This window comes from Procambarus clarkii, chromosome 12 (genome assembly GCF_040958095.1).
Source record: "Procambarus clarkii isolate CNS0578487 chromosome 12, FALCON_Pclarkii_2.0, whole genome shotgun sequence".
NCBI classification, from domain to species: Eukaryota; Metazoa; Arthropoda; class Malacostraca; order Decapoda; family Cambaridae; genus Procambarus; species Procambarus clarkii.
In genome coordinates, this window is record NC_091161.1 from 48,850,330 (window position 1) to 48,869,169 (window position 18,840).

At 40.9% G+C, this 18,840-nt stretch overlaps 4 pseudogenes; 1 reads left to right on the forward strand and 3 right to left on the reverse strand.

The window, feature by feature from the left end:
- Window positions 1–18,840, forward strand: part of LOC123747921 (pre-mRNA-splicing factor 38-like) — an 89,370-nt pseudogene that overhangs the window by 2,199 nt on the left and 68,331 nt on the right.
- Window positions 9,622–10,575, reverse strand: LOC123748541 (pre-mRNA-splicing factor 38A pseudogene; annotated as a pseudogene).
- On the reverse strand, window positions 13,673–14,626 carry LOC123749377 (pre-mRNA-splicing factor 38A pseudogene; annotated as a pseudogene).
- On the reverse strand, window positions 15,477–16,430 carry LOC123748540 (pre-mRNA-splicing factor 38A pseudogene; annotated as a pseudogene).

Here is an 18,840-nt window from a genome sequence, read left to right on the forward strand (position 1 = left end):
TAAGAATTGAAGCTGAGTAGACGCAGGCTAACAGTAAGGAAAGAGCAAGAAAAATTCTTTATAGACAGCATAGAACATTGGTATAACAATTATGGGCCTGAGAATGTACAACAGTTTTATGATGACCTCATAAATAATACCTATGAGGCCATCAAAAATAGTGAGTCACGCCAAACAAAAAGAAGTACTAGTAAACAGGTCAGACACAACCAGTACTATGATGATGCTAAACTGAAAGAGCTTATGGAGCCATGGTAACCGAAAACCTGAAGAAAAATGGAATATTTACGAAAAATTACGAAAAATACTACAACGTTCTGGCAACACTGTGGTCCAAACCGTTTAATGATATCTTGAAAAATAACGTAATTAGAGTCAAATTTCCCGCTGCAACTTTCGTGAATCTGGTCCTCGCGGCGTGAGTGCGCCGCGGGGTATTGTATCTTACGTTGTAGAAGTCTTATTTTTCGTAATAGCGTTGAAAATAACATGTTATGCATAAAATGAATATAAACTCACTCATTGGCAACAGTATTGTGTGAGAGAGAGGGTGGTACGTGGCTCAGGCCCTCAGTGACTGTATGTCTCTCGTGGGGAGTGGTTCTATCGCTGACGCGCTCTCACAATATCTCCCAGAACTCATGCTATTATTGTTATTTGTACTGCAATATGACTTACCAAACGAACAAGAGACAAGCATTGAAAGCTAGATGCATTCGAGCTCTCCATAGAAGGTACGAGCTGGCCGCAAATGCGTAAATCACGCATTGTCACGAGTGACCGCGAGTAGAGTAACGTGTCACGCGCGAGTAGAGTAACTTGTCACGCGCGCTACGCAACTCCAACTTTTACAACTAGATCTGGTTTCACAGCCTTTAATTATTATTCAATTTACATGAAACTTGCACACTATATGTAGAGTTTACGCCTCTAAAAACTTACGTCATTATTCTTATCTACGTAGACTTATTGATTTTATAAATAATGATACACTTCATTTTATTGCATACGTTTTTGGGAAACTTTTAAAAATCTGTATTATTGCACTAAATACATCTGGGATAAAGATGTGACATAAAAATCTTTACTATATAGTAACGTCATAGGTGAGTGTCGTAGAAATGGTTTTGGTTCACAATTGTGGGCTGTGAAGTCAATTGAACATGGTTGAAAAATTCTTTTTTTTTTTTTTCTCCTTCTCTATTTAGGCTGAGATGCTGAAACTTGGCCTAGGTGCAGCACCTTTCACATGTATCAGGATAATAAATTATGAATACCCTGCAACAGTTTCTTATATCCTATTACAATGGCCCCTTAAATCAATTGCTAGACAGACAGGTAAAGCATATAAGAGCCTTAGAACTCCTCAAATGTTAAAACTGTTTCAGGCCGCGCTTGCAGCGGCGAGGGAGAGAATGACTGAACTGAGACAAAATGAATGGGAGGGTTTTGTTAGTGGACTTAACCTGCATACTCCCCTGGGCAAAGCCTGGAAAGGCATAAACAAAATTATTGGTAAAAATAGTAGACAACATCACACCCAAACCCGCTACAGAAAGCCAGGGCTCAGGTTTCCAGCCTTGGAATGTTACCAGCAAGCACTAGGGAGAAATTGCAGGGGAGGTCCACCAACAGAAATTCTCTCATAAATTTCATGTTGAGCAAGTAACATGATGAATGTGATGTTCCATATACAGATTATGAATTGGATGCAGCCCTCTCCAGGGGCAGGAGCACTGCTCCTGGTGAAGACGGTATCACCTATGATATTCTAAGACTCCTACATCGTGGACCCGGTAACCCATTATTAGAATTGTTTAATGCCAGCTATGTCACTGGGCAGTTGCCTGTATCATGGACCACCAGTCTTACGGTACCTGTACCAAAGCCTGGCCAACCTGATGCTTTCCGTCCCATCTCACTGACCAGTTGCATGTGCAAAACCTTTGAGAGAATGGTGCTTAATAGATTATTGTATAGAGTTAAAGAGCACATGTCACCTGATATCAATGGTTTCACACATGGTAAAAGTGTACACAACTGTATCACAACCTTTCTTACTGTTCATGGAGACAAAAGGCACAACTAGGCACCCCACAAGGAGGAGTACTTAGTCCTACCTTGTTTAATGTTCTAATTAATGCTTTACTAAAATCAATCCCAACTAGTCCGGCAAACATCACTATCAGCTATGCAGATGACATCCTTGTGCATACTAAAACCCACCGCGAAATGCAAACAGTCTTAAATTGTATACATACAGCTTGTGAGAGCCTTGGTCTTGTAATCAACGCTGCTAAAACTAAGGTATTTAACAGACAAATTGGCAACCGCAAAAGTGGACCACGAAAACTTAAGATAGACAACATACCAATAGACTATGTCTCTTCTTTCAAATACCTTGGAGTCTCTGTCCCTTGTACCTCAACTGCAGTCAATAAGTTACATCAACAATGTAGAGACAGACTCAAGGCTCTCAGAACTGTAGTGGGGTACAGCCCGAAATATGGTATTAATATTAGAATAGCAAGAATGATGTATTTAGCGTATGTAAGGTCTCTGATAGACTATCATGCACCAGCTTTGGTCCTGCAGAATGGCAAAAGTATTGATAGACTGAAAAAATGCAAAATGAAGCACTCAGAATTATACTTGGCTGTCCTATAACTACCAAAGTTCTCAACATGCGGAAAGAATTCAATATACTTAGCATTCGAGATAGAATATTTGAAATTAATCTTATGATGGGACTAAAGCTGCTGCGTGATAACAAAAACAACATTGTGTCAGTTGCACTGTTAGAACACATACGAAATGGAACTAGCGAGTCTTAATGGATTCAAAGAACTGCTACTCATATTAAAATGATGGGACTGCACGATGTATATACAGATGAAAGAGTACAGCACTTCCTTCCACCCTGGCAGATAGTACCTTTTGACATCCTGACCCCTGCATACCCCACCAAGAAACTAATCATAAGCAACCCTCATGCTCAGCTTGCTGCTAAATTAAGCACCATAGAACACATTCACAATATACAAGCTGAAAACAACATTGCACAGACCATATACACTGACGGATCACTCAATACAGCTACAGGGAGGGCAGGAAGTGCTGTTATTGCTCATCAGCCCGATGGCAGCACAATTCAAAGAAATATCCGAATTAGTAACTGGGCGTCCACAATGGAAGCCGAGTTGGTAGCGATACTGGTAGCACTCGAAATTATTGACAACACTGAAGTAGACAGCTTAATTATTTCTGACTCCCTATCCTCACTACGAGCAATAAACAGTTTGCAATCAAGTAATAACGTGCTTGTCTTGGAAGCTAGACGTAGATATGTAAGAATACTTAGCAAAAGGGTAAATATAAAAATGTTGTGGATTCCTTCTCACATTGGCATGCAGGAACATGACAAAGTTGACGCCCTTGCTAAGGCTGCAGTAAATAAAGACAGTATTGAATGGAATCTTGAGTTATCAAATAGGTCCCTTAAAAGTGTCATTAGACGAGAACTCTTGGATGGATTTGAAGAAAGTAGAACTAGTTTTTTAACACTAGAAACACTGGTTTTTTTGCACTAGTTCCAGTGCAAACTGGAACTAGTAGGTCCATTGTTCATCACAATGAAATGTGTGAAGTAAAACATGTGTATGGGGCAAGTAACAAAGTCAGTAGACTAACAGATGTTGTCACAGTTCGTATAAGACTTGGCTACAAGTATCTCTGGCAGTTCGGCTTGTATAGGGATCTAGATGAAGTAAAGTGTAAAGTGTGTGGACATAGGCAGGGACACACACTCGAACACTATATCTTGGATTGTTGTAAAATTGAGCCTTTTAGAGATAAATCTAAGCTCACTCTGTATGATATGGCAACTTATCTTATTACCATGGATAAATTACCTGAAATCCTTGCACTGTACCCACATTTTGCTTCCAGTAGATGAACGACATATGAGATTCAGAAATAAGTAGTGTATTGTGAGGACTAATAGTAAACAGAAGCTCCCCTATCACTCTGTAATATCCCCATTGGCCAAACTATTATGTATTAACGACAAGACCTACCATTAATGTATGATGACTTACTGTAAATATGTAGCTCTTTTAATAGCACTTTCTCTGTAACTAGCTGACATTGTATCTATAAGGTGTGAAGGATTGAAGAAATTGTTTGTAATAATCTAAGATGAGGTCTGATAAAGACCTTTTGTGCCCTCTGTAATGCTCTTGCGCTACCGCTCACAGGATTAGTATGGGGTGCACAATAAACTAGCCGCCTTCGGCGGCAACAACAACAAAACAAAGAATTTAAAACAAAAGGATCAATGCATGAATGTTCGTAATAAGGCAAATAGGACACTGGGATTTACTAATCGAAGCGTTAGTAACAAGACACCTGGTGTGGTTCTTCAGCTATATAATAAAAAAATAATATTTTAAAATAATATTTTATATTTAAGTGTTAACTAACAGGGAAACACAAATTTATGACATCGAAATAGGGAGTGAGCTAGGGAACAGTGATCACAAAGAAATCAGATTTAGCATAGAATGGAATAGACCAGTAGGAGAAAATTCTGTTAAAGTGCCAGATTTTCGAAAAGCTGATTTTAATAGCCTAAGAAAATTTTTTGGGGTCAAATTGATTAGAAAGTCTTGGGTATGGGGTGTGGGCCGGTCTTGGAGCGAGACATAAACCCAGCGATAGGTGACTAAAATAGGGATTTCGATGTGGATTCAATATATAACTTATTTAAGAATATTCTAAACAAAGCACAGGAACGTAGTATACCATACAAATTGAATAGATCGAATACTAATGACCCAAAGTGGATAACAAAGAATTTGAAGAACCTTATAGGTAAAAAGAGAGCTTGGTACTAAAGGATTAAAAATGGGGAGGTCACTTTAAAACAGGAATTCGTACAACTGGTTAGAAATGTTAAAAAAGAGATAAGGAATGCAAAAAGAAACTATGAAGTTCGCATAGCAGGGCAAGCAACGACAAATCCTAAAAAAAAATTTCAGTTATATCGTACTAAGACAAGGGAAAGGATAGGTCCATTAAAAATTGAGACAGATTGCTCGTAGTGAGGATAGGGAGTCAGAAATAATTAAGCTGTCTACTTCAGTGTTGTCAATAATTTCGAGTGCTACCAGTATCGCTACCAACTCGGCTTGCATTGTGGACGCCCAGTTACTAATTCGGATATTTCTTTGAATTGTGCTGCCATCGGGCTGATGAGCAATAACAGCACTTCCTGCCCTCCCTGTAGCTGTATTGAGTGATCCGTCAGTGTATATGGTCTGTGCAATGTTGTTTTCAGCTTGTATATTGTGAATGTGTTCTATGGTGCTTAATTTAGCAGCAAGCTGAGCATGAGGGTTGCTTATGATTAGTTTCTTGGTGGGGTATGCAGGGGTCAGGATGTCAAAAGGTACTATCTGCCAGGGTGGAAGGAAGTGCTGTACTCTTTCATCTGTATATACATCGTGCAGTCCCATCATTTTAATATGAGTAGCAGTTCTTTGAATCCATTTAGACTCGCTAGTTCCATTTCGTATGTGTTCTAACAGTGCAACTGACACAATGTTGTTTTTGTTATCACGCAGCAGCTTTAGTCCCATCATAAGATTAATTTCAAATATTCTATCTCGAATGCTAAGTATATTTAATTCTTTCCGCATGTTGAGAACTTTGGTAGTTATAGGACAGCCAAGTATAATTCTGAGTGCTTCATTTTGCATTTTTTCCAGTCTATCAATACTTTTGCCATTCTGCAGGACCAAAGCTGGTGCATGATAGTCTATCAGAGACCTTACATACGCTAAATACATCATTCTTGCTATTCTAATATTAATACCATATTTCGGGCTGTACCCCACTACAGTTCTGAGAGCCTTGAGTCTGTCTCTACATTGTTGATGTAACTTATTGACTGCAGTTGAGGTACAAGGGACAGAGACTCCAAGGTATTTGAAAGAAGAGACATAGTCTATTGGTATGTTGTCTATCTTAAGTTTTCGTGGTCCACTTTTGCGGTTGCCAATTTGTCTGTTAAATACCTTAGTTTTAGCAGCGTTGATTACAAGACCAAGGCTCTCACAAGCTGTATGTATACAATTTAAGACTGTTTGCATTTCGCGGTGGGTTTTAGTATGCACAAGGATGTCATCTGCATAGCTGATAGTGATGTTTGCCGGACTAGTTGGGATTGATTTTAGTAAAGCATTAATTAGAACATTAAACAAGGTAGGACTAAGTACTCCTCCTTGTGGGGTGCCTAGTTGTGCCTTTTGTCTCCATGAACAGTAAGAAAGGTTGTGATACAGTTGTGTACACTTTTACCATGTGTGAAACCATTGATATCAGGTGACATGTGCTCTTTAACTCTATACAATAATCTATTAAGCACCATTCTCTCAAAGGTTTTGCACATGCAACTGGTCAGTGAGATAGGACGGAAAGCATCAGGTTGGCCAGGCTTTGGTACAGGTACCGTAAGACTGGTGGTCCATGATACAGGCAACTGCCCAGTGACATAGCTGGCATTAAACAATTCTAATAATGGGTTACCGGGTCCACGATGTAGGAGTCTTAGAATATCATAGGTGATACCGTCTTCACCAGGAGCAGTGCTCCTGCCCCTGGAGAGGGCTGCATCCAATTCATAATCTGTATATGGAACATCACATTCATCATGTTACTTGCTCAACATGAAATTTATGAGAGAATTTCTGTTGGTGGACCTCTCCTGCAATTTCTCCCTAGTGCTAGCTGGTAACATTCCAAGGCTGGAAACCTGAGCCCTGGCTTTCTGTAGCGGGTTTGGGTGTGATGTTGTCTACTATTTTTACCAATAATTTTGTTTATGCCTTTCCAGGCTTTGCCCAGGGGAGTATGCAGGTTAAGTCCACTAACAAAACCCTCCCATTCATTTTGTCTCAGTTCAGTCATTCTCTCCCTCGCCGCTGCAAGCGCGGCCTGAAACAGTTTTAACATTTGAGGAGTTCTAAGGCTCTTATATGCTTTACCTGTCTGTCTAGCAATTGATTTAAGGGGCCATGGTAATAGGATATAAGAAAGTGTTGCAGGGTATTCATAATTTATTATCTTGATACATGTGAAAGGTGCTGCACCTAGGCCAAGTTTCAGCATCTCAGCCTAAATAGAGAAGGAGAAAAAAAAAAAAAAAAGAATTTTTCAACCATGTTCAATTGACTTCACAGCCCACAATTGTGAACCAAAACCATTTCTACGACACTCACCTATGACGTTACTATATAGTAAAGATTTTTATGTCACATCTTTATCCCAGATGTATTTAGTGCAATAATACAGATTTTTAAAAGTTTCCCAAAAACGTATGCAACAAAATGAAGTGTATCATTATTTATAAAATCAATAAGTCTACGTAGATAAGAATAATGACGTAAGTTTCTAGAGGCGTAAACTCTACATATAGTGTGCAAGTTTCATGTAAATTGAATAATAATTAAAGGCTGTGAAACCAGATCTAGTTGTAAAAGTTGGAGTTGCGTAGCGCGCGTGACAAGTTACTCTACTCGCGCGTGACACGTTACTCTACTCGCGGTCACTCGTGACAATGCGTGATTTACGCATTTGCGGCCAGCTCGTACCTTCTATGGAGAGCTCGCATGCATCTAGCTTTCAATGCTTGTCTCTTGTTCGTTTGGTAAGTCATATTGCAGTACAAATAACAATAATAGCATGAGTTCTGGGAGATATTGTGAGAGCGCGTCAGCGATAGAACCACTCCCCACGAGAGACATACAGTCACTGAGGGCCTGAGCCACGTACCACCCTCTCTCTCACACAATACTGTTGCCAATGAGTGAGTTTATATTCATTTTATGCATAACATGTTATTTTCAACGCTATTACGAAAAATAAGACTTCTACAACGTAAGATACAATACCCCGCGGCGCACTCACGCCGCGAGGACCAGATTCACGAAAGTTGCAGCGGGAAATTTGACTCTACGTTATTTTTCAAGATATCATTAAACGGTTTGGACCACAGTGTTGCCAGAACGTTGTAGTATTTTTCGTAATTTTTCGTAAATATTCCATTTTTCTTCAGGTTTTCGGTTACCATGGCTCCTTAAGCTCTTTCAGTTTAGCATCATCATATTACTGGTTGTGTCTGACCTGTTTACTAGTACTTCTTTTTGTTTGGCGTGACTCACTATTTTTGATGGCCTCATAGGTATTATTTATGAGGTCATCATAAAACTGTTGTACATTCTCAGGCCCATAATTGTTATACCAATGTTCTATGCTGTCTATAAAGAATTTTTCTTGCTCTTTCCTTACTGTTAGCCTGCGTCTACTCAGCTTAAATTCTTACTAATCATAACTCCCAGATCCCTTTCGCAATCTCAACACCATCTAGCTCGTATCTTGTAACTCTATCATCATTACCTAACCTCAGAACTTTACATTTATCAGCATTAAACTGCATCTGCCAATCCTTTGACCATTTCAAAACCCTATCTAGATCAACTTGAAGTGATAGTAAGTCTTCTTCCGAATTAATTTCCCTACCGATTTTCGTATCATCGGCAAATTTGCAAATGTTGCTACTCAAACCTGAATCTAAATCATTTATATATATATTAAACAACAGAGGTCCCAGGACCAACCCGTCCTCGACTCAAGTCCATTACATTCAGCGGTCAACCCCACAGACGCATTCATAAATTTTAACATGCTGTTCATTCAAAACGGGCTAACCATCCAGTGTGATGGGGAATTTTTAGCATCACGTAACTAGCTTTTTGACACTGTACTCCCCCTTCATGTAGTCTAGGGTAGCTGCACAAATGCAGATGTACCTAATGTATTAATAAAAAAAAGGAATACCTCCATACACCTATTCTTGTAATGGTAGTGCTTACATATTTGCACTTTAACATACACATCAAAAGTACACGCACAAACACAGACCAGCACAACCCCACACATGCACAAAACCACCCACATACATTAAGCATTTTTACTTAATTTAAAATAGAAACGTTTAAAAACATTAGTTATACGTTTGCACCAAAGGTCCATGAATTGAGTGACTGAAATTAACGTATTTTATATGTTAAAAACGACTTTATATAAATACCTTATATAAATGTCACCTTTCTGCGACCAACGTCAAAAACATCAAAAAACACATTTAAGATGGTTTTCACATTTTTCATCCAGATGAAGACCCTAATCACAGCTACTCTCCAAGCACCAGGCGCTAAGATATTTAAATATTTTATTTGTACTTGAATAAAGGTACATATTATTCTTTGGGATGGTAAATAATGAGATGTAAATAATAGCATTCATTTATTACAACAGTGTTTATTAATACATAGTTCTTATAAGACAGAAACGTGAATACAGGTCTTTAAATACATACAAGAGTCCAAAGAAGGCTTCGTGTATAATTATATATATAATGATAACACAGGAAGCTTGAGGTTCATATCATGAGGCGGCAGTCAAGTGTGAGGTCAACTCATGAGAGGGCAGTGAGATATTAGTGAGGTTGCAGGTCAAATGGAGCACTGTCAGCTCCTACCACATCCTCAAAAAGGTATCTCATTTACTACGTCCACTGCGATATTGTTTTCCATTGCGTTCACAACGATTCCAATCCCTTCCTCTCTCTCTATTTGATTCTCTTTCTCCACGATTTTTTCGGTGATGGGGACGATGGGCTGGAGATCCTCGTCGCTGACGTTGTTCTGATCTGCTGCGATGTCTCTTTCTCGACCTTTCCTTGCCTCTTTCATGATCTGTCTTCTGTGAGTGACTTCTGCGAAGCTTTTCTCTTTCTCTGTCACATGGAAGGCCTCGGTGTGGGGAGCTAGAGTGGCCTCTGCCATCCTGGTCGTCACAGTGTGTTGTTCGGGATGGCTCTACTGGATCATTTCTTGGTCTTGGTGGAGGAAAGATGTCCTCCTCATCACTTTCCCTCTCGTGGTTGTCCAAATCATCATTTAATACGGATACTCGACCTTTAAGCTCGTTGTTGGCTTCATGAATCGGTCTCTTTTGGATCCTCGGTAAAATTATATCACATGAACATTCATCTCTTAATAAACAATCAATATATTCATCCATGTGAGTAAACTGGAACTGGCCGGAACGGTCAATAACGCGTAGTTTCCTAAAGTCATTAAGGAGAGGTTCCAGGTACTTGTAACAATTCAGTGATCCACATACAAGTCTCAAGTAAAATGCCCCCAAAGCACGAGCATACTTAAAATCCTCTTGTGTGATGAATTCTATAATTATGTCAGTCTCAGGTTGGATCTGGAGCATCTTTAGCACGAGACATAGGAATGGCGTGGGTATGCTGTTGGCTCCGTGAACACCACCAATACACCTGAGGGCTATTGCTTTGTCGACTAGTAATTCCGCCGAGAGGGCAAAGCATTCTTCTTTCCAGTATCTAGAGTCGTATATCCTAGTTCTTATAATTTTCTCAACTAAATACTGGGGGTTTGTGCCGTGAGTGGCCCGGGCTTCCCTGATCGTGCGGTTGGCCATGTCGCCTACTGATTACAGAGGCCATGTTTAGATTGATTGATGAGAGAGAGAGAGAGAGAGAGAAGATTAAGCCACCCAAAAGGTGGCACGGGCATGAATAGCCCGTAAGTGGTGGCCCTTTTGAGCCATTTCCAGTATCAATAGATGATACTGGAGATCTGTGGAGGTGCGACTGCACCCTGCGTGACGGGAGATGTCTCCCGGACCAAGTGGTGACCAGATGGTGTGCCATGTTTAGGATGGAGGCGTATTTATTAGTGTCCTAGAGAAGAGGGTAGGAGTCAGGTGTCAGTGAGGGATAGAAGACGGGTGGGGGAGGAGGAGCAAGATTATGAGAGCATATGAATATAAAAACAAAGATAACTGCAGAAGGCCTATTGGCCCGTACGAGGCAGCTCCTATTTATAACCACCCAATCCCACTCATAAACATGTCCAACCCGCGCTTGAAACAATCGAGGGACACCACCTCCATCACGTTATGCGGTAATTGGTTCCACAAATCAACAACCCTGTTACTGAACCAGTATTTACCCAAGTCTTTCCTAAATCTAAATTTATCCAATTTATACCCATTGTTTCGTGTTCTGTCTTGTGTTGATACTTTTAATACCCTATTATTATCCCGTTTGTTGTGTCCATCAATCCACTTGTAAACATAAGAACATAGAACAAAGGCAACTGCAGAAGGCCTATTGGCCCATACGAGACAGCTCCTATTTATAACCACCCAATCCCACTCATATACATGTCCAACCCATGCTTGAAACAATCGAGAGACCCCACCTCCACAATGTTACGTGGCAATTATTTCCCCAAATCAACAACCCTGTTACTGAACCAGTATTTACCCAAGTCTTTCCTAAATACAGATTTTTAAAAGTTTCCCAAAAACGTATGCAACAAAATGAAGTGTATCATTATTTATAAAATCAATAAATCTACGTAGATAAGAATAATGACGTAAGTTTTTAGAGGCGTAAACTCTACATATAGTGTGCAAGTTTCATGTAAATTGAATAATAAATAAAGGCTGTGAAACCAGATCTAGTTGTAAAAGTTGGAGTTGCGTAGCGCGCGCGACAAGTTACTCTACTCGCGGTCACTCGTGACAATGCGTGATTTACGCATTTGCGGCCAGCTCGTACCTTCTATGGAGAGCTCGCATGCATCTAGCTTTCAATGCTTGTCTCTTGTTCGTTTGGTAAGTCATATTGCAGTACAAATAACAATAATAGCATGAGTTCTGGGAGATATTGTTAGAGCGCGTCAGCGATAGAACCACTCCCCACGAGAGACATACAGTCACTGAGGGCCTGAGCCACGTACCACCCTCTCTCTCACACAATACTGTTGCCAATGAGTGAGTTTATATTCATTTTATGCATAACATGTTATTTTCAACGCTATTACGAAAAATAAGACTTCTACAACGTAAGATACAATACCCCGCGGCGCACTCACGCCGCGAGGACCAGATTCACGAAAGTTGCAGCGGGAAACAGTGTTGCCAGAACGTTGTAGTATTTTTCGTAATTTTTCGTAAATATTCCATTTTTCTTCAGGTTTTCGGTTACCATGGCTCCTTAAGCTCTTTCAGTTTAGCATCATCATAGTACTGGTTGTGTCTGACCTGTTTACTAGTACTTCTTTTTGTTTGGCGTGACTCACTATTTTTGATGGCCTCATAGGTATTATTTATGAGGTCATCATAAAACTGTTGTACATTCTCAGGCCCATAATTGTTATACCAATGTTCTATGCTGTCTATAAAGAATTTTTCTTGCTCTTTCCTTACTGTTAGCCTGCGTCTACTCAGCTTAAATTCTTACTAATCATAACTCCCAGATCCCTTTCGCAATCTCAACACCATCTAGCTCGTATCTTGTAACTCTATCATCATTACCTAACCTCAGAACTTTACATTTATCAGCATTAAACTGCATCTGCCAATCCTTTGACCATTTCAAAACCCTATCTAGATCAACTTGAAGTGATAGTAAGTCTTCTTCCGAATTAATTTCCCTACCGATTTTCGTATCATCGGCAAATTTGCAAATGTTGCTACTCAAACCTGAATCTAAATCATTTATATATATATTAAACAACAGAGGTCCCAGGACCAACCCGTCCTGGGACGGGTTGGTCCAGGACCAACCCGGTCATTCGAGGACATTCAGTCGAGGACATTCAGCGGTCAACCCCACAGACGCATTCATAAATTTTAACATGCTGTTCATTCAAAACGGGCTAACCATCCAGTGTGATGGGGAATTTTTAGCATCACGTAACTAGCTTTTTGACACTGTACTCCCCCTTCATGTAGTCTAGGGTAGCTGCACAAATGCAGATGTACCTAATGTATTAATAAAAAAAAGGAATACCTCCATACACCTATTCTTGTAATGGTAGTGCTTACATATTTGCACTTTAACATACACATCAAAAGTACACGCACACACACAGACCAGCACAACCCCACACATGCACAAAACCACCCACATACATTAAGCATTTTTACTTAATTTAAAATAGAAACGTTTAAAAACATTAGTTATACGTTTGCACCAGAATTGAGTGACTGAAATTAACGTATTTTATATGTTAAAAACGACTTTATATAAATACCTTATATAAATGTCACCTTTCTGCGACCAACGTCAAAAACATCAAAAAACACATTTAAGATGGTTTTCACATTTTTCATCCAGATGAAGACCCTAATCACAGCTACTCTCCAAGCACCAGGCGCTAAGATATTTAAATATTTTATTTGTACTTGAATAAAGGTACATATTATTCTTTGGGATGGTAAATAATGAGATGTAAATAATAGCATTCATTTATTACAACAGTGTTTATTAATACATAGTTCTTATAAGACAGAAACGTGAATACAGGTCTTCAAATACATACAAGAGTCCAAAGAAGGCTTCGTGTATAATTATATATATAATGATAACACAGGAAGCTTGAGGTTCATATCATGAGGCGGCAGTCAAGTGTGAGGTCAACTCATGAGAGGGCAGTGAGATATTAGTGAGGTTGCAGGTCAAATGGAGCACTGTCAGCTCCTACCACATCCTCAAAAAGGTATCTCATTTACTACGTCCACTGCGATATTGTTTTCCTTTGCGTTCACAACGATTCCAATCCCTTCCTCTCTCTCTATTTGATTCTCTTTCTCCACGATTTTTTCGGTGATGGGGACGATGGGCTGGAGATCCTCGTCGCTGACGTTGTTCTGATCTGCTGCGATGTCTCTTTCTCGACCTTTCCTTGCCTCTTTCATGATCTGTCTTCTGTGAGTGACTTCTGCGAAGCTTTTCTCTTTCTCTGTCACATGGAAGGCCTCGGTGTGGGGAGCTAGAGTGGCCTCTGCCATCCTGGTCGTCACAGAGTGTTGTTCGGGATGGCTCTACTGGATCATTTCTTGGTCTTGGTGGAGGAAAGATGTCCTCCTCATCACTTTCCCTCTCGTGGTTGTCCAAATCATCATTTAATACGGATACTCGACCTTTAAGCTCGTTGTTGGCTTCATGAATCGGTCTCTTTTGGATCCTCGGTCAAATTATATCACATGAACATTCATCTCTTAATAAACAATCAATATATTCATCCATGTGAGTAAACTGGAACTGGCCGGAACGGTCAATAACGCGTAGTTTCCTAAAGTCATTAAGGAGAGGTTCCAGGTACTTGTAACAATTCAGTGATCCACATACAAGTCTCAAGTAAAATGCCCCCAAAGCACGAGCATACTTAAAATCCTCTTGTGTGATGAATTCTATAATTATGTCAGTCTCAGGTTGGATCTGGAGCATCTTTAGCACGAGACATAGGAATGGCGTGGGTATGCTGTTGGCTCCGTGAACACCACCAATACACCTGAGGGCTATTGCTTTGTCGACTAGTAATTCCGCCGAGAGGGCAAAGCATTCTTCTTTCCAGTATCTAGAGTCGTATATCCTAGTTCTTATAATTTTCTCAACTAAATACTGGGGGTTTGTGCCGTGAGTGGCCCGGGCTTCCCTGATCGTGCGGTTGGCCATGTCGCCTACTGATTACAGAGGCCATGTTTAGATTGATTGATGAGAGAGAGAGAGAGAGAGAAGATTAAGCCACCCAAAAGGTGGCACGGGCATGAATAGCCCGTAAGTGGTGGCCCTTTTGAGCCATTTCCAGTATCAATAGATGATACTGGAGATCTGTGGAGGTGCGACTGCACCCTGCGTGACGGGAGATGTCTCCCGGACCAAGTGGTGACCAGATGGTGTGCCATGTTTAGGATGGAGGCGTATTTATTAGTGTCCTAGAGAAGAGGGTAGGAGTCAGGTGTCAGTGAGGGATAGAAGACGGGTGGGGAGGAGCAAGATTATGAGAGCATATGAATATAAAAACAAAGATAACTGCAGAAGGCCTATTGGCCCGTACGAGGCAGCTCCTATTTATAACCACCCAATCCCACTCATAAACATGTCCAACCCATGCTTGAAACAATCGAGGGACACCCTAATGAAGACCCTAATCACAGCTACTCTCCAAGCACCAGGCGCTAAGATATTTAAATATTTTATTTGTACTTGAATAAAGGTACATATTATTCTTTGGGATGGTAAATAATGAGATGTAAATAATAGCATTCATTTATTACAACAGTGTTTATTAATACATAGTTCTTATAAGACAGAAACGTGAATACAGGTCTTCAAATACATACAAGAGTCCAAAGAAGGCTTCGTGTATAATTATATATATAATGATAACACAGGAAGCTTGAGGTTCATATCATGAGGCGGCAGTCAAGTGTGAGGTCAACTCATGAGAGGGCAGTGAGATATTAGTGAGGTTGCAGGTCAAATGGAGCACTGTCAGCTCCTACCACATCCTCAAAAAGGTATCTCATTTACTACGTCCACTGCGATATTGTTTTCCTTTGCGTTCACAACGATTCCAATCCCTTCCTCTCTCTCTATTTGATTCTCTTTCTCCACGATTTTTTCGGTGATGGGGACGATGGGCTGGAGATCCTCGTCGCTGACGTTGTTCTGATCTGCTGCGATGTCTCTTTCTCGACCTTTCCTTGCCTCTTTCATGATCTGTCTTCTGTGAGTGACTTCTGCGAAGCTTTTCTCTTTCTCTGTCACATGGAAGGCCTCGGTGTGGGGAGCTAGAGTGGCCTCTGCCATCCTGGTCGTCACAGAGTGTTGTTCGGGATGGCTCTACTGGATCATTTCTTGGTCTTGGTGGAGGAAAGATGTCCTCCTCATCACTTTCCCTCTCGTGGTTGTCCAAATCATCATTTAATACGGATACTCGACCTTTAAGCTCGTTGTTGGCTTCATGAATCGGTCTCTTTTGGATCCTCGGTCAAATTATATCACATGAACATTCATCTCTTAATAAACAATCAATATATTCATCCATGTGAGTAAACTGGAACTGGCCGGAACGGTCAATAACGCGTAGTTTCCTAAAGTCATTAAGGAGAGGTTCCAGGTACTTGTAACAATTCAGTGATCCACATACAAGTCTCAAGTAAAATGCCCCCAAAGCACGAGCATACTTAAAATCCTCTTGTGTGATGAATTCTATAATTATGTCAGTCTCAGGTTGGATCTGGAGCATCTTTAGCACGAGACATAGGAATGGCGTGGGTATGCTGTTGGCTCCGTGAACACCACCAATACACCTGAGGGCTATTGCTTTGTCGACTAGTAATTCCGCCGAGAGGGCAAAGCATTCTTCTTTCCAGTATCTAGAGTCGTATATCCTAGTTCTTATAATTTTCTCAACTAAATACTGGGGGTTTGTGCCGTGAGTGGCCCGGGCTTCCCTGATCGTGCGGTTGGCCATGTCGCCTACTGATTACAGAGGCCATGTTTAGATTGATTGATGAGAGAGAGAGAGAGAGAGAAGATTAAGCCACCCAAAAGGTGGCACGGGCATGAATAGCCCGTAAGTGGTGGCCCTTTTGAGCCATTTCCAGTATCAATAGATGATACTGGAGATCTGTGGAGGTGCGACTGCACCCTGCGTGACGGGAGATGTCTCCCGGACCAAGTGGTGACCAGATGGTGTGCCATGTTTAGGATGGAGGCGTATTTATTAGTGTCCTAGAGAAGAGGGTAGGAGTCAGGTGTCAGTGAGGGATAGAAGACGGGTGGGGAGGAGCAAGATTATGAGAGCATATGAATATAAAAACAAAGATAACTGCAGAAGGCCTATTGGCCCGTACGAGGCAGCTCCTATTTATAACCACCCAATCCCACTCATAAACATGTCCAACCCATGCTTGAAACAATCGAGGGACACCACCTCCACCACGTTATGCGGTAATTGGTTCCACAAATCAACAACCCTGTTACTGAACCAGTATTTACCCAAGTCTTTCCTAAATCTAAATTTATCCAATTTATACCCATTGTTTCGTGTTCTGTCTTGTGTTGATACTTTTAATACCCTATTATTATCCCGTTTGTTGTGTCCATCAATCCACTTGTAAACATAAGAACATAGAACAAAGGCAACTGCAGAAGGCCTATTGGCCCATACGAGACAGCTCCTATTTATAACCACCCAATCCCACTCATATACATGTCCAACCCATGCTTGAAACAATCGAGAGACCCCACCTCCACAATGTTACGTGGCAATTGGTTCCACAAATCAACAACCCTGTTACTGAACCAGTATTTACCCAAGTCTTTCCTAAATACAGATTTTTAAAAGTTTCCCAAAAAGGTATGCAACAAAATGAAGTGTATCATTATTTATAAAATCAATAAATCTACGTAGATAAGAATAATGACGTAAGTTTTTAGAGGCGTAAACTCGACATATAGTGTGCAAGTTTCATGTAAATTGAATAATAAATAAAGGCTGTGAAACCAGATCTAGTTGTAAAAGTTGGAGTTGCGTAGCGCGCGCGACAAGTTACTCTAATCGCGGTCACTCGTGACAATGCGTGATTTACGCATTTGCGGCCAGCTCGTACCTTCTATGGAGAGCTCGCATGCATCTAGCTTTCAATGCTTGTCTCTTGTTCGTTTGGTAAGTCATATTGCAGTACAAATAACAATAATAGCATGAGTTCTGGGAGATATTGTGAGAGCGCGTCAGCGATAGAACCACTCCCCACGAGAGACATACAGTCACTGAGGGCCTCAGCCACGTACCACCCTCTCTCTCACACAATACTGTTGCCAATGAGTGAGTTTATATTCATTTTATGCATAACATGCTATTTTCAACGCTATTACGAAAAATAAGACTTCTACAACGTAAGATACAATACCCCGCGGCGCACTCACGCCGCGAGGACCAGATTCACGAAAGTTGCAGCGGGAAATTTGACTCTAATTACGTTATTTTTCAAGATATCATTAAACGGTTTGGACCACAGTGTTGCCAGAACGTTGTAGTATTTTTCGTAATTTTCGTAAATATTCCATTTTTCTTCAGGTTTTCGGTTACCATGGCTCCTTAAGGCACAACTCTCCTAAACACGAGAGTTAAGTATACAACTTTAGAACACTTTCCCACCAGGAGACTCGAACCCTAGCCAGCACAGAAGCCTTCCAGCAACTGGCATAACAGGTACGCCTTAACCCGCTCCACCACCTGCTCAGGCCCTTAAAAGAGATGGTAATTTCGGAGTATTTAAATACCCCAAAGATCAACACCTCCCAAGAGCACCAGAGCAAGTGAGGGGTCATTTATACGTTAATTTCATCAAGTCCCTGTTAATATGGGAAGACACAGTGTCTTTGCTTAAGGCACAACTCTCCTAAACACGAGAGTTAAGTATACAACTTTAGAACACTTTCCGACCAGGAGACTCGAACCCTAGCCAGCACAGAAGCCTTCCAGCAACTGGCATAACAGGTACGCCTTAACCCGCTCCACCACCTGCTCAGACCCTTAAAAGAGATGGTAATTTCGGAGTATTTAAATACCCCAAGGATCAACACCTCCCAAGAGCACCAGAGCAAGTGAGGGGTCATATATACGTTAATTTCATCAAGTCCCTGTTAATATGGGAAGACACAGTGTCTCTGCTTAAGGCACAACTCTCCTAAACACGAGAGTTAAGTATACAACTTTAGAACACTTTCCCACCAGGAGACTCGAACCCTAGCCAGCACAGAAGCCTTCCAGCAACTGGCATAACAGGTACGCCTTAACCCGCTCCACCACCTGCTCAGACCCTTAAAAGAGATGGTAATTTCGGAGTATTTAAATACCCCAAAGATCAACACCTCCC